General features: G+C 42.1%; 1 long non-coding RNA gene across 4 annotated transcripts in view; it reads left to right on the forward strand.

Moving 5' to 3' along the window:
* LOC137439040 (uncharacterized) overlaps nucleotides 1–15,250 on the forward strand; it is a 63,616-nt gene extending 48,366 nt beyond the window's left edge. For 3 of the 4 annotated variants that reach the window (XR_013621246.1, XR_013621245.1, XR_013621244.1), the window contains exons 2-3: nucleotides 5,566–5,694; nucleotides 12,166–15,250. This is a non-coding gene — a long non-coding RNA (uncharacterized LOC137439040). The remainder of the gene's footprint in view (nucleotides 1–5,565; nucleotides 5,695–12,165) is intronic. The other variant, XR_010986845.2, reaches the window with a different exon arrangement.
* The last annotated feature ends 766 nt before the right edge of the window (nucleotides 15,251–16,016 follow it).

Below are 16,016 nucleotides of genomic sequence, written 5' to 3' on the forward strand. Positions count from 1 at the left end.
TGCAAATGATTAGAACATCGTTAGAGAGGATCTTGGAGGAACCTGTTTTATTTAAACCTCAGACATTTAGTTTGGTTTGCTCTTTGTTGTTGAAGTGTGCAGCGTCACCATGCCTAGATCAAAAGAGCTCTCTGAGGCCTTCAGAAAGAAGGTTGTAGATGCCTGCAAGTCTGGGAAGGGATTTAAAAAGATCTCCAAACAATTTGAAATCAATCATTCGACTGTCCGGAACATCATCTACAAGTGGAGAAGATTCCAAACAACTGCCAACTTGTTCAGGCCAGGCCGCCCCAGCAAGTTCAGCCCGAGAGCAGACCGCAAGATGCTGAAAGAAGTCTCGAAGAACCCCAGAATGTCATCACGGGACGTACAGGTAGCTCTTGCCACTGTTGATGTCAAAGTGCACGAGTCTACCATTAGAAAGAGGCTGCACAAATTTGATCTACATGGGAGGTGTGCCAGGAGGAAACCTTTGCTGTCCAGAAAGAACATCAGGGCAAGACTAAAGTTTGCCAATGAACACTTCGGCAAAGACCAGCACTTCTGGAACAATGTGCTCTGGTCAGATGAGTCAAAGGTAGAGCTATTTGGCCACAGTACCAGAAGACATGTTTGGCGAAAACCAAAGACAGCATTTGACCACAAGAACCTGACACCAACTGTAAAGCATGGTGGTGGAAATATTATGGTTTAGGGCAGCTTTGCTGCATCAGGGCCTGGGCAGCTCACCATCATATAATCCACTATGAATTCTTCATTGTACCAGAGGGTGCTTGTGGATAATGTGAGGCCATCTGTCGGAAAGTTGAAGCTCAACCGAAGGTGGACCTTGCAACATGACAATGACCCTAAACATACCAGTAAATCCACCAAGGAATGGCTGAAAAGAAAGAAATGGAGGGTTCTAGAATGGCCAAGTCAAAGCCCGGATCTAAATCCCATCGAGATGTTGTGGGGGGATTTGAAACGAGCTGTGTATGCAAGAAACCCCTCAAACATCGCACAGCTGAAAGAATTCTGCATGGGGGAGTGGGCAAAAATTTCTCCCAGTCGATGTCAGAGACTGGTAGACAGTTATAAGAAACGCCTACTTGAGGTTGTTTCTGCCAAAGGGGGAAATACCACCGATTAGAGCCAAGGGTGTACTTACTTTTTCCACATGCGAAATTTGCATTTATGTTTATTTAAATTATACAATGCACTACAAAATGTAAATATTTCATGATATTTGTTATATTATATCACCTTTATCTATCAATATTGTTGAAATGAAGATCAAATAGCTGTACGTTGAAATATGTTGAAAAAGTGAAAACTTTACATGGGGTGTACTTACTTTTTCACGTGACTGTATAGCCTGGTGTTGGCTTGACCGTTAGGGTACTGGCTTGGGATTTGAGGGTCTTGAGTTCAAATCCCTGTTGGTCATTGAATTAACATCAGGTGGGGTTGACTCGGCCTGTCATCCTTCCGAGGTCGGAAAAATGAGTACCAGCTTCCTTGGGATAAAAGCCATCGAGTATCCTGCGTAGGAGTGGCGACCCGACCAGGATTGTGCCCAATACCAAAGAAACTGCTTCGGCAGCCATGTGCATCTGATTATGCAGGAGTGTACATCTGTTTATATATATACACACATATATATATATATATACACATCTGCACGAAGGCCAGTTCAGTGCTGCCAAAACAGCCACACGGCAAGGATTACACTGGGTGGTTTGCCCTTGTCCTCCCAGCGGTAGTTAGGGCAGTAATTTGTTTAGGGAGCTCGTGATAAATTCCATACTCTTTACAGAGGAAGCCATGGCATATTTTACATCAGCCAACTAATGCTCGCCAACAGAACAACCAGCTTTTATCGTTCATCCGAGGGACGAAGCACTTTGTTTGGCAACTCCCTGCCTACGAAGCACCCATCTGAGAGTTTATCGTGGAGATGGGAATCGAACCCAGTGTATTACAGCTCAGAGGCAAGTGTGCCATCCTGATGGAGGACACCGACTGGACTACCAGTAAAACAAGAAGCATGTCGGTAGAGTCATGTAGGGAAACATCCTCCTCCACTACCCCCAGCCCAAGTCCTCGGTACAACTACATCCTAAGCCTTTGTCATTTTGTTCAGTCTCGTGAATATTTGATCTTTGTTAAATTTCCTGCTATATCTCTGGTCCAGACATTTAGAATACTGAACATACAGCCAGGACTAGGAGCCTATCCAGGATTGGAGGAGAGACGGGGGGAACCTTGCCCCACTTCTCCAGGCAGGATAATCTTGTTTCATCTTGCTCTACATTTCATCAGGACATCTTAATGATTTTGTTTCGACTTTATATGCACAACCTGTGCAGTCTTGATGAAATTTCAAGGCAAAACATGGGATCTGTAGGAAGAGCTGTCCTATATAAATGTGACAACTAGTTATGTGGTAACATCCATGTAAAAACATTTTGAATTCCCATGAATGTTGCACTTTTAAATTGCTATTCCGTTCAACTTACACAAATAGTCTAAGTTGTTATTTGCAAAACTAATTCCAGAAATACTTTTGACATCTACTCAAGGATGAAGCAACAGCTCGCATTAAAACGGACATCCATTCAAATAAAAACAGTGGTGTGCGACTTCCTCTTTTAGTGTAGCAGCATAGCAAACCTGTTGTGCATTTTGTGATACAAGCACCAAATTTGGCACAAATGTACATTAATATGTTGCGAACATTGTGTGGTCAGCAATGAAGACGAGAGTCTGAATTACATGTATGCAAAAGACCTTGTGAACCAGTGAAGCAAATACACGGGTAAGCATGAATTAAATCTAGGGCATGATATAATTTCCATGATGTTTACCTCTACACTCAATGGTGGAAGGAGGTAATGTTTTGATCCCAGCTTGTCTGTATGTCTGTTTGTCTGTTAGTCCACAAAATTCCAGACAAAGCTTGTAGTAGTGGTAGTTGTAGTGGTAGTGGTGATAACAGAAATTGTTATATAGAACTGACCTTATATTATTATTATATGCAGAAAATAACTTCATTTCTATATGCCCTGCAGTGGACAGGTTAATTGGTTTATGCACTGAAGGGGTCACCCTGGTGTGCACTGCTGTGTTCTGCCTCACTGAGTTGTTCAGGTATGATGTACTCAGCACAAGCTTCCGGTCGGCCCGGAGGTGGGGGTGCGGGGCCTGTCACGGAACGTCAAAACAAACGGCCTGCCGGGGCCGCCCAAAAGTCGGGCGTGAGGGGCGCGTCCACTAATGGAACGCCTCTCGCTTCCCAGATCGAGGGCCACGTGGTCAGGAGAACCTCGTCCCTTCCGGTCACACTTTGCCTATCGGCCGGCCTCGAAGACCGAAATTGTGACGGTGTCACCCGAAAAATTTGAAATTACGAAATTTGAAAAAATTTGAAAAAAAAAATTACGGAATTTCAAGTGGCCCAATATCTGAAAATGTTCGCGACATATTAATGTACATTTGTGCCAAATTTGGTGCTTGTTTCACAAAATGCACAATTCCTTTGAATATTTGGGCTAAGCCGCCCCACTATTTTGCAAGCAGCACATGGCTGTAGCGAAGGAGCCCAGCTGTGCCTCCTGTAGGTTGGGGCAGGAATTTTTTGTAAGTTGATCAGGATGTTGGCCATAACTCACTTACTCTTTGCGAAGGTCACATTTGGGTCTTTATATAATGTCCGCCAACTAATTCAGGTAAAGGGGGACACCCGGTTTAACGTCCATCCGAAGAATGACACAAACCTTGATGAATCGCCCTGCCTGTGATTCACCGGGATGGCAGCTTGGAGCTGGGCTGGGACTAAAACTCAGGCTAGACAGCTTAGTGGTGAGCCTATGTATGCCTAGGCCTAGGCCTTCCTGTCAGGCCTGTGGTGCGTGACGTGCACACGAGACTTCCTGTACCACTGACGATAGGATTTGCTGAGTTAAAACCGTTATGCTGAAGAAGTAGGCCTGTATCAATAGAGGAGATGAAACAAGGAATGATAGAAGACAAGATAAAATAAAATAAAGGAATTTAATGCAGTGATGTAATGTCACCTTGGCAAACAAATATGAAGTCTGTGACATGGATTTGCCCTTAAAATTGAAGGTTATTCACAAAGGCAAAAGGAAACCGTCACATGAAAGCAGCAGCACGAACAGGGGACAACCATAAGTTGAACACCGTGACCCGATCACAGTATGATCTCCTGCCACGGAAACCATCGTCGGAGATGAGCGCCAGTGACGGTACACGCGGGCGGCACAAAAATGTGGATAATGCAACATCTCAGTTGAAATGGGAAATGCACTGGAAGTCTTCACAACAGGGAGCACCGTCACCTCTATAAAGATGTAAATTTTAGGTGAAGAAGAGTCATAAATGTGTACAGCAGATTCTTTCAATCCCTGGGATCCAATGTTGGTCTGTCATTACCAAGGGCTGTTTTGTTTATTAATTGGGGGATGTCGGAGGAAGGCGGTTTAAATGTAAATTATTTCTCACTGGGATATTTAATAAACAGAGAGTAAACTTACTCTTGCAAATGCAAACCAATCAGACATTTCCATATCCACAACGGCAAGTAGCCATGTTCATTCAGAGTGGTGCAAATGAAGTATTATTTCCAATCTATATATCTACGTATGTATAATCGGCTAATGCTGTCTGTCTGTCTGTCTGTCTGTCCCATCCTGAAATACGGAAACGCTCCTCGGGGAGAATTTTTTATTTATTTAAATAAAAGCTATTTCAAATTAATCCAAACCTCCAGGAAAATTGCATTCATTTCAGACAAAGAATTGTACATGGGCAGTGTATAGGCAACAGACCGCTGCCTTAATCACTCCTGAATTTTTTTTTTCCCTGTTAAGAAATACATAACCTCCCATTTTTGAGCTCTTTCAACCAGTACAAGAATGAAAGGCTCCTTCTTTTCTTTTTTGATGTGATATTTTTACCACGGGCTTCTGCTAGTTGTACATAATATGGTATCCCTAAGCCAAAGTAGTACTTGACAAGAAGTCGAGCTTGGACCATTTATACAACATTTATGTAGTATAATCTTCCTTCATACCGAAGGTACCAGTACCTCAACCGTATGATTACTTGCAACTATTAACCTCTTTTGTACCCTCTAATCACATGGCTTTAAAAAACAGGCCTAAGTAAGCGGTAAAAAGGATCGCTAGGGTATGTGCGCAAATACTTGGGAAGCTTGCACGGAGCTGAAAATTTACTTTGACCCCACCTATTCTAAAAATTCCCTTCCAACCACAGCTGCCAAATGGTCCATTAAATCCGGTGGTGGTAGAATCGCTACGGCCCTAAGTGCTTCGGCTGCATTTGTCCGCCACGGCCGTGGCTAAAAACAAGTTGAATCCATCAGTAGCCAATGTCAGAAACCAAAAGGCCTTGTTGCCTATCTTTCCAGGGTGCTTTTGAAACGAATGTTTTAGTTTGTGTTTGCTTGAAGTTTCCATGTTGTCAGTTTTTCATGAACGTTTTTTGACTTTGAAAGGCTACGTTTTGTTCTACCGACTTCCGTTGTCGAATGTATCGCAGAACAGCTCATGTGGCCTTCTGGGTTTGCTTGAGATGACGTGTTCTTCTTGGAAACACTTCAAATACCAAAAGCAGTCTTCTTGTAAATGAACGGGGCACCACCATGCAATGGCCTACTCTTTGTGAGAGGTAGGGGAGAAGCTTTTACGATTTTAAGGTTAACAAGACACCTGGCTTGACACTCATGCGCGGTCGGTAGCAGTTCCTGGAATGCCGAATTACCCAGATAACACGAGAATCTTGCTAGAACTTGAGTGCACGTGCATTTGAAATGTAAGAGGCACACATTTTGATACCTAGGCACCAATTTCCATTCAATTGATTGGTGGAGAAACATTCACAATGTTGCAAAATTTAGTAACTTGTGCATAAAGAATACATAATGGTGAAGCTCGTTCTATTCGGACCAGCATTTTGTGGATGCAAAGTCCACTATTGACGGCCACGATGAACCGATTGCATTGTGGACGTTTACTATCGGCATGTGTTTGCATTCCCCTTGTCGGCTGATTACAGTTATCCATAATCCCAACCCACCGTAAAATCTCCGCCTTACAAGTAGCGACATTTTGCTTTGTCTGGATTTTTAGGTTTTCGACGATAAATTCTCGAATCCTTTGTCGTTATTTGTTGCCTTTCATTATTATAACTGGGGATGAATCGACGAATGCTATTGGAACCCATTGTGGCCCACTTGAAGGCTTCGCTCGGTTGTGGTCCATGTGAGTCCTGATCCGTGGAACAGGCAATGTAAACACCCTACACTCAGCTGTATTGATGTTTTGGACAAGCTGGGGGAGGGTGCTTACTCTGCCTGCCTCGGTGCTCCACCTCCGGTCATCCATTGCTGATTATCTGCTTCTATCTTCACAAATAAATGACTCTCTCGGGCCTGAACTCCAACCCACGAGGTATGCTCAACAGATGCATGTTCACAGAACTATTTCATACATGCAAGCTCTGACAAAGAAATAATTCAATACGATTGGGAAATCCTTGTCCCACAAAGTGCAGGTATGGTACTTCAACTCGTTTTTATTACTGCGCTTGTACTTTTTTTGGGAGAAAACGAAACATTTTGGACCTTCAATCAAATGGTGCATCATCATAGTCTTTGCTATTAATTCTCAAGATAATTGAATAAAGGAATGTTGAAAACGATTCTGATTAATCTTGTTATTTTACAGAATCCTTTTTTTCGCTATTCATCTTGACAAGAGTGCAATCAATGTATTGCGGTTTTTTTTTTAATTAAAAACTTTATTTTTTTTCTATGGATATCGACCTTTTTTTATTCTTCTGCCATTCAAAACGACAGCCAAGAAAATACCCTTTTCTTTGACATTCGTTCAAAATGTATGTGGGGGTCAGGGGTCACGGATTTCTCATCATGTATTTGTCATCTCGCGTTGTCATAGCCGGAATATACGAAATTGTCTGGTGATGCGTATTTAGATTTACCACGAACAAAATTCATATGTGTCCGCAACAAATGAACAATGTGAATAGAATGTGAAGTAGTTTGTGTAACTATGTTTGATGAAGGAGATAGTGTGTCACACCTAAGAGAAAACTTTTAACAGCAGAACTATATAATGGCATGCGACATGGAAAGTTTTATTTGGTTCAGAAAATAATGCTCATAAAAATGTAACGTAATCACATAAATCACACAGGAGGCTGAATCCTGAATCATTGAGGAATATTATGGCTTTGTGATGTTTTTCAGATCCATGATCAATTTCTCACTCCAAACCCAAGTCGAGTTGTCCTTGACACGTGCGGTTTCGGCCTGTTCAATGACCGTTGAACTGCATTTCATCATATTGTTCACGTGCAATTGGGTCCACTTGGGGATTTGATAAAATCCGCTAAATGTTTCTCAATCCATTTTTTCGGACATGCATGGACCGATTTTCTTCAAACTTGACACAACGACAAAATATGAGTATACATATTCAGAAAATTTTGTTTTGTCATCCGACCAAAATGGCCGACTGACAGCCATACAGAAACTCCATACAGAAAAATTACTAAAACCATGGTGGCGGCGGACATTTTATGTATTTTTCTTCTTGTTACTCAGGCCACGGCCAGAGGCCATAGATCATCCCATCTGTGGGTTTGTCTGCTTGTTAGTAATAATAAGGGCACAACGAGTGCAGGGAGAATCGCCAAATTTGGCACAAAATTTGGCCAAATTTGGCTTCATATTGTGAATGTCTCAGGTGAGTTCAGCTCTAAGCTCACAAGGAGAAACATGAAATGGAATTTCATAGAAGACTATATTTACTCAGTTTCGGTTAATGGTTCGAGCGTCTGCTCCAAGTATTGGAAGGTGGCAGTTTGAAACCTGTTCGAGTCATATCAAGGACTTTTAAAATGACATGTGCTGCTTTGTTGCTTGATGCTCAGCATTTAAAGGATAGAGCATGGACAAACAACCACAAGTTCGCAATTGTGGTACAAGCTTTGATTGGCCTCCTCATGTGTCAAAGTTGTTTGTAAGGGAATAGATAGATTATTATTACTTGTGCCGTGGCACTAGGGAGGCATGTGAGTATTACATTAATCTCATCTGTGTGTACAATATGGAGGTCTAGTTACTCCCGCCAGGGAGTAATGCATTCGATCGTGTCCGTGTGTGTGTGTGTGTGTGTTCGTGTGTTCGTGAACAAGATATCTGGAAAAGTTCTGAACGGATTTGGATGAAAGTTGGTGGGATGATTGCCCTTGGGATGAGGAAGAATTGATTAGTTTTTGGTGAAGCTCAGGATATTATTCCGGATCCAGGAATTTTTTGAAGGATTTTTTTACCATTGGAAGATAGGGCTCAGCAGCGGAGTATGTGCTCTACTGAGTGGCGTTCTAGTTTGTACTAAATTTGATGGGTTTATCTGCTCATATTGTCAAGTTACTCTGCCAACAAAAACACACATAGGCATGCTGAGCAGAGACAGGAAGCACATCAAAAGAGTAAGCAGGTACAAAGAGCTCAAGAGACTCCAGTTGTGAGGGAAAGAGGTGACTTTCACAAGTCAGGCAATCAGGCAAGTATTCAGATGAACAGCAGCCGTGACCAAGGAGCAGAAACAGTTAGCACTAACCAGGGATACAAAGTCAAAGTGCCTGCAGAGTAAATTAAATTACTGTTATAATACGTGATAATTTAAAAAAAAGTTACCAGCGAAGCTACACAAATATTTGTATATACCCTCGCCTAGGTGTTTCTCCATGTTCTTGAAGAGGTATGAGGCCAAGCCTGTCATCGGTGGGGTTGACTCAGCCTGTCATCCTTCCGAGGTCGGCAAATTGAGTACCAGACAACTGGTTTGACGGAGAGGAGTGGCGACCCCGTCTATACCACACACTTACCCGTGTGTACCAGCAATGCAAAGGCAATGCCATCATTGCCCAAGGAGACTCCACATCATCATGAGGCCAAATCTATTTTGCTCCCATGACCTGCCCATGGGTATCCCAAGGACTTGTGCAAAATTTGAGGAAAATTGTCCCAGCAGTTTTCGATCTTTAAGTCAGAGGCCATTCATATTAAAATCCAACATTAATACGCAAAACAACAAATTGTATCACGGCATTCGAAACGAAAACTACAAGTCGTGATACGAGAATGAACAGATTGTGAGAAATTTGCGATCTCTACATACAGGCAACATGCATACACAGAGTAAGTTCACTTCTAAAAATTATGTTATAGTAACTCAAAGCACAAAACAACCTTGACTTCTTAGAATGACAAGCCGAATGACAAGAAAATAAATGTTCTTGAGTGGCCCAGTCAAAGTCCCGACTTGAACCCAATTGAACATTTAAGGCGAGACTTGAAGATTGCAGTCCATCGACGATCCCCATCAAACTTGGCAGAACTATAGCAATTTTCACTGAAGAATGGGTAAAGATTTCATCATCTCTCTGCTCAAAGCTGGTAGAGACCTAAACCTACCCAAAAATACCCGAAGCATTAATTGCTGCAAAATGTTCTTCCACCAAGCAATGGCCTTAGGGGCTGAATACTTTTTAAACCAGTGAATTTTGATTTGTACATGTTTTTACAGCGTAGCCCATAGGGCAAAGCAGTCCAAAACTGTGTATGTTTGTCCGTATGTATGTATGTAGTATGTACCCTCAAACATATACCAATCAGAGCTGAGGATCTGGTCACATGGCAGGGTGATGTGATTACGTCTGATGTCATTACTACGTACAACGGCTGACTCCACACTCCGCCATTTTGATTCCAATGTCGTTCAGGCCGAACATATCGTCGAACCTGTCCTATATCACAATCGCCATGCTCTACCTCTACATTTTTCATTCGGTGTGAAACACAAGCAAACTGATTGTTAAAATGACAATCAAATATCAAAAGCATAGACGTTACGGATCTTCCAACGACACAGTATGTATATGCCTCAGGCTTCAGGCCTTCATACCTCACCTTCAGGCCGCTTTGGATAAATTAGTCCAGGTTTCTTACTACAGTAGTGTTGTTTTTGTAATAATAATAATAATAATAGCATTAATACTAATAACTAGCCGAAACCCGTGGAACATCCACGGAAGGGAGGATGTGGTGTATGGATAGAGTGTACCATTATGGATGGCATAGGGGATTTGCTTGTCCGAGTAAGAGTTAGGAAGAAAGATGAGAATGAAGAGTGCGTATATGTTTGCGTATACGTAGAAATTATGGTAAACCCACCTGATGAGGTTAGCGTACACCGTGATCGACGACACCGGCACAAATGCATGCTCTGGATTGTCCACTCAGTGGACGGCTTGCTTTCGCCTTCGCCTGTCCAATCAGCGGACGGCTTGCTTCGCCTTCACGCAGCAGACACCAATACAATGGCGTCGTATCGGCAGTTAATCGGATGCTTTTGGGCCCCAAAGTTGACTAATTCAGATTTTTCGAGTATGGCTGTACGTGATAAACAAAGAGCGCGGTTGGAAGAAATTATGGTAAACCCACCTGATGAGAGGTTAGTGTACACCGCGATCGACGACACCGGCACAAATGCATGCTCAGGATTGTCCACTCAGTGGACGGCTTGCTGTCGCCTTCAACTGTCCAATCAGCGGACGGCTTGCTTCGCCTTCACCCAGCAGACGCCAATACGATGGCGTCGTATCGGCAGTTAATCGGATGCTTTTAGGCCCCAACGTCGGCTAATTCAGATTTTTCGAGTATGGCTGTACGTGATAAACAAAGAGCGCGGTTCGTAGATCGTAAATCCATTAATGCCGTGGGCATCGGGTCACTGGGTGCGGCGTAAAAGGTATAACAAAGTCGAGTCCTTACGCTATTATTATATAGATATAGTAAATATAATCGTAACACTGCAATCCCTTTGTCGTTATTGCAAAGTTTCTAGATTGAAGACAAAGACTCATGAAGTATGACTCATGAATCAATGATGAGCGGTGTACGGTACTAATAGTGCGGAAATAAGGAATTAGCCTCAGTTTTTTAAAGTAATATCATTTTCATGATAACGTAACGTTAATATTACAGTAAATGCAATCGTAACACTAATCCCTTCTTAGTGACTGCAAAGTTACTTGAAATTAAAAGATATCATCTTCTATATGTTAAAGTAGCGGCAGTTTTGTGTCCGTCCATCACGCTAGGTCATTACGTCTATGATGTCATTACGACGGCGAACTCTATCGACGGCATTTTAATTTACTAGTCCACCGGCTCACTACGGGAGCGGCAGGAAGGGTCAGTCCCCTTTGGGGTATATAGATTACAGTCGATCTATGGTCGGGTCTCAAGAACATTGGGTGTTTGTTCATTTACCAAGTTTCTTGTGGAGAGATCGCCAAGTGGTTTAAGTATTCGAGCAAGCACTCCATTCAAAACTGTTAAGGAACGGCTGGCTTGGCAAGCGCTAGCTAGATGCTTGGTAAATGAGCACAACCCGGGCTTGCTCCCTTTCAGCTTCGTGTTAAACAGCAGTAAAAGTGGGTTCCATTGGTAGTTTTCAAAACAAAACCTTAATTGGTGGGTTTCAAAAGGCCGCTACGAAAAACGCCACTTTAGTGGCAGGAAGGGTCATGTTATTTACGCAACCCTTGTGGGGTATATAGATTACAGTAGATCTTTGCTCAGTTCCCTCACGGATGTCGGGATTCCTCCAAATTTCTTTGTTTAATGTTATAATCAGCATTAACAACTGTTTAAAAAGCTAATCATATGTGTTTGTGGTTTATAATATTTTACAAGCCCAGCTATGCCGCTGTTAGACTTCCGGTCTTGTTTTCAGGTATGCCTGACATGTAACTTCCTAAGAATATAATAGTGTTTAGTTTGAACTCTTCAGTTATGAATAAAAAAGTTAATTTGGAAAAATTGTTTCTACATAATTTGTAATTAATTTAATTGTGGCATTATTGGTAGGGGTGAGTACTTTTTCAGGCCACTGTATATTCCTTAAACTTGCAAAAGCTGGACAGATTGTCAAAATAAATAACTACATATGTAATATGCCGAGAGTTATGCACACTCGCCTCTGAGTTGTCTGGCATGTTTTCTCGACCCAGCTATAAACTGTCATCCTGGTGTTTCGCATGCAGGCTGAGTTCCCTTGGATGGTCATTAGAGTGGGTGTCCCGTGTCCAAGTATTAGTTGGTGGATGTTCAAGATCCGATGGTGTTCTTCGCAAAGAGTAGATGAGTTATCACCGGCACTCTGAACAAATACAAATGCTGTCACCTTCATTCTAATTATGCCAGGCCTGGCCAGACAGTTTGTGAAAGACTTGGGCCAACAACGTTCCTCGGCTGGCCTTGCATGGTGAGAATAATTGGTTGGTTGTAGTGGTAGTTAGTAGTAGTTGTTTATGTGCATGTGTGAGTGTGTGTGTGTATATATACCAAGAGGCCACCAAGAGGCCAGGATGTGTATATATACACACACACTCACACATAAACAACTACTATACTAACTACCACTACAACCAACCAATTATTCTCACCATGAACTGATCGCAACTGTCCATGTGTATATATATATATATATATATATATATATAGACACATACATTGACAGTGCCGATATAAAGTCTACATACCCTTTTAAAATTTTCACCTTTTGTTTCCCTACAGCCTGGAATCAAAATGCATTAAATCAGACTTTTTCCACCTTTGCTTACATATCGTAACTCACAACTTTCAAGTTGAAAACGAATTATACAAATTTCAGAAAGTCAATTAAAAATACAAAACTGGGATATCTTGGTTGGATAATTTTCCACCCCCCCCCCCCCCCCCCTTATAATAGCAATTGTAAATTAGCTCAGGTGTAATCAAAAACCTTCAAAACCACACACCATGTTAATTGGCCTCCACCTGTGTTAAATTACAGTGACTAGCAACGGTACCCGCCCTATGGGCAGGGCTTCAATTGGGAGGACCAAATGAAAAGGCAAAATATCAGAAATTGAAGGCTTTTTTTATTTTAAACGATTCAAATAAACATCCGTTAAATCATATCACACGCAAAATCATCAAAATCTAAACAGTATTTGTAGAATTTCAATAAAAGCCACATCACTGTTCATATCGGTAAATATTATTCCATCGTGTTTGGAAAAATTGGAAAATTCGAAAAATTGGAAAAACAATGTAGCCTATTTTACTCCAGGGGGTCCCAGGATTACCCACCCAAAATTTCGTTGCGATCGGTTCAGCCGTTTTTGCGGTACCTGGGAACAGACAGACAGACAGACGGACATTTGGTGAATTATAGTAAGATTCTGATTATTTCTGAATAAAATCATCTGTTCCTGTAGGTTTCCTCTGCCTGGGTAGTATATTTCACAGCAAAGACTCTTAGCCTAGGTTTCTTAGCCCAAAACAGCTTTCAAAAAACCTCCAGGATAAAGTTGTGGAAAGGCACCCATCAGGGGATGGGTATAAAAATATTTCAAAGCCCTTGCATATCCCTTGGAGCACAGTCAAGACAATCATTCATAAGTGGAAGGTGTATGGTACAACCAAGACCCTGCCTAGATCAGGCCGTCCCTCCAAACTGGATATGCAAGCAAGGAGGAGACTGATCAGAGAGGCCACCAAGAGGCCAATGACAACTTTAAAAGAGCTACATGTCTTTATGGCAAAGACTGGTCACTGTGTGCATGTGACAATATCCCAAGCACTCCACAAGTCTGGCCTGTAAAAGAAAGAAGCTATTACTCAAAAAGCCAACCTTTAGTCCCATTAGGGTGTACAAAACACCACTCTGGAGATTCTGAAGCCATGTGGCAGAAAAGTTTTGTGGTCTGACAAAACCAAGATATACTTTTTGACATTACGTTTGGTGCAAGCCCAACACAGCACATCACCCAAAGAACACAATCCCAACCGTGAAGCATGGTGGTGGCAGCATCATGTTATGGGGATGTTTCTCATCAACAGGGACATCAGCAGGGACTTGTCAAGATAGCAAGATAGAAGAAGAAACCACCTTTAGAGGCCATTTTTTCCCCGCAGAGCAGGGGTTGGCCTTTATCGGGCACCATGGTCCCTTTGTGAAGCAATGTTTTATGGCCAGATGCCCTTCCTGCCACCAACCCTGTTCATCACCTCTTGCAACACACAGGGAAATTACCAGTGAACTGGTACTCAATTTGCCGACCTCAGAAGGATGACAGGCTGAGTCAACCCCCCTGGTGTTAATTCAGCGATCAACCGGGATTCGAACCCAGGATCCTAGGATCCCAAGCCGGCACCCTAACCGCTAAGCCAACACCAGGCTTACTTGTCAGGCTAGAAGGATGGAGCAAAATACAGAAACATCCAAGAGGAAAACCTGCTGCCCTCTGCAAGAAAGCGGAAAATGGGACAGAAGTTCTCCTTTCAGCATGACAACGACCCGAATCACACAGCCAAAGGTACACTGGAGTGGCTAAGGAACAAAAAGATAAATGTCCTTGAGTGGCCCAGTCAGAGCCGCGACCTGAATATAATCAAATATCTGTGACATGACTTTAAGATTGCTTTTTGTCAACACTCCCCACGCAACTTGACTGCGATTGAACAGTTTTGTACAGAAGAATGGGTAAATATTGCCCAATCAAGGTGTGCAAAGTTTGTAGAGACCTTTCCCAACAGACTCTCAGCTGTAATTGCTGTCAAAGGTGCTTTCACCAAGTATTAACTCAGGGGTGTGGACACTTGTCCAACAAAGATATCCTAGTTTTGTATTTTTAATTAATTTTCTGAGAATTGTAGAATTTGTTTTTCACTTGGAAGTTGTAGGGTTACGATGTGTAAATAAAGGTGGAAAAAGTCTGATTTGATGCATTTTAATTCCAGGCTATCTGGCAACAAAAGGTGAAAATTCTGAAAGGGGATGTAGACTTTCTATAGGCACTGTATGTATATACTACATACAATATAATATTTCATGCTATATATATATTATATTTTCACTGCTTATTAAGTCAGTTTGAAATGCTTTCATTAAAACCAGATTGTCTACTCAAAGTGCCATTTGTTCGAATTAAATTTGTTAAAATGAGAAATTCTTATAATGAGATGACGATGTTTGTTTAATGGTTTGGTAACTCAAATGAAACATGACTGAGTTTTCTATCTTCTCCATTACTTATTCTGTACGACTCGTTTCTTCTCAATAAATTCTAATTTCCTCCCAAATGTTATTGTTGTTGTTTTAATTGCAATATAAAACTCTCTGTGGCATTTTCCCAATTCGAGCTTGCTGTCCTTGGAAGTTTTTTGTGGCCTACTGCGTCCACTCCCTGCCTTCGTTGTTATTCGAGTTTCATTTGACACACAAATGTGACTTCAGATAGACTCAAACTGTTGAGCCATTTGCACCTATGCGTGGAGAATACAGCTTGCTCCGACACCACAATGTCATAAATTTTGCTCTTTTTCAGCACGACATACCGATAATGATCAGACTAATTTCATTTTATATAGCAGACTTTGTGTTGGCCTGTTTACTTTTCCCATTTAGCTTTTGGAATCAACGCACTATCACATCGATGGAAGAAGAGTGTACATCCATCAAGGGAATACCTTGAGAAATCAGTGATCTTTCATTAATCTCGTAATATTGACATGTATATATACAGTATATATATACATTGTTACGGAATCGGACGACGGCACTCCCCTTACCGAGGTGGGTTTAATCCCCTCATCTTGTTAAGCTGGCCGTCTCCGTTCCTGGTACCTGTAACGCTCCTTTGCGAGGTGGGATTGATCAGGGTTATTGGTCAAGGTGTTCTCCCGAATACCTTCACCAATCCCTCCGCAAAACAGGGTGACAAGTACCGCTCGAAACCACGGACAAGATGGTATTTGCCGAGCGGGTTAGCAGTCCGAAGTTCGAGCCGTTAGCAAAGACTAACCCGATTCATAAAGCGTTGGCCGAAATCGCACCACAGGAACTCAA

Source organism: Myxine glutinosa, chromosome 13, assembly GCF_964187855.1.
Source record: "Myxine glutinosa chromosome 13, kmMyxGlut1.1, whole genome shotgun sequence".
NCBI classification, from domain to species: Eukaryota; Metazoa; Chordata; class Myxini; order Myxiniformes; family Myxinidae; genus Myxine; species Myxine glutinosa.